At 38.0% G+C, this 1,338-nt stretch overlaps 1 protein-coding gene across 1 annotated transcript in view; it reads right to left on the bottom strand.

The window, feature by feature from the left end:
- LOC119425706 overlaps window positions 1-1,338 on the bottom strand; it is a 12,296-nt gene that overhangs the window by 6,365 nt on the left and 4,593 nt on the right. The window lies entirely within an intron of this gene.

Below are 1,338 nucleotides of genomic sequence, written 5' to 3'. Positions count from 1 at the left end.
ACAGTAGAGAATCGGAAGCAATAAATCATGTAGTTTTTATACTTTTTTTTAATTTTTTATTATTCTTTAAATTCAAGTCATAGCAAAGAAGTGCCCTGATGCATGCTCAGTAATCCAGGTAGATAAATCTAACAAGGTTGAGTCAGGTCCTCTGGACGAATTCTTCTTGTTGAAAAGTTTCGTCTTTTATCCAAAAGGCTTGTTCTGTCTGAGAAGCTGCAACAAACTCAGTCTTATACATAGTAGGGGCCTCCGATACCAGCATAATTTACGTATCGGATTTTTCTGCTCCAACCTGCAGAGATTTTCGATCCATGATGTATGTTGGGTTCAAACTATGGAATGGATTTCCTAAACGGAGGCGTGTCCCATGAACCCAGAGTAATAAGATCCACCTCACATTCAGGAAATCCATTTCATAGTTTGCAGCCAGCTACAATGTGAGGACAGAGTTAGCAGCACTGTGGCTAACGGCTAACAAACTTTTCATCTAAACATGTCCACTGTGTGGAAGTATTTTACACTAGAAACACCACAAAACAAGATGGCAACATGCAATGTCTGCAGAGCCATAGCACCACATTAAACTGCGGTAAAATTACTTTTTTATTGGACATTCGAGCTCCGTGACTTCAGAGGGGCACTACTCTTGCTCAACCCGAAACGGGCAACTCGACCCTGGCCAGCCGCGCTCAATCTGCCCGTCTCTGAGGAGGGGCAGACTGAGTGTGGCTGACCGAAATCAGACTGCTTGCTTTGGATTGAACAAGAAGAAGACATCGCTGAAGCCACGGAGCTCAAATGTTTACCGAGAAGTTGTTAAACTTCATCACAATTAATGACCAACCACTATCAGTTCTAGAAAACGAAGGATTTCACAGCTTGATACTTGCAGTCAAGATATAGTTTACCCTCCAGGAGATATTTATCAGTACAACAGTAGACAATCATAAAAAAACATATATGATTTGAAAATTAACTAATTAAAACTTTAAAAACAATCACTTAAATTAATCACTTTAATATCCACTTTAAAGCTAGGAATAAAAAAAAAAACATGTTTTGTGTTAGCAGAATTTAATTCTAACCTTAAAACTTATCAAACATTAATAAAACTTGCCTCAAGTTGCCTTTTTGGACATGCATGCATATATTTGTACAAATTGTACTTGAGAGGAGATTATTACAGCCTCATATAAAAATGATGATGATGATGTCAGAGTCAGAGTTTTTTTATTGTCATTCGCACCTCATGTGGTACATGTGGTGGAGCGAAATTCTGTACACAAGGTCCCAGTTACATCCAACAATAAAATGTATAAGAAAAACAGTAATAAC

The sequence above is a fragment of the Nematolebias whitei genome, chromosome 2, assembly GCF_014905685.2.
Source record: "Nematolebias whitei isolate Nwh7 chromosome 2, NemWhi1, whole genome shotgun sequence".
NCBI lineage: Eukaryota > Metazoa > Chordata > Actinopteri > Cyprinodontiformes > Rivulidae > Nematolebias > Nematolebias whitei.
Note: the sequence above shows the minus strand (reverse complement) of the source record. Positions and strands in the feature narration are given on the sequence as shown.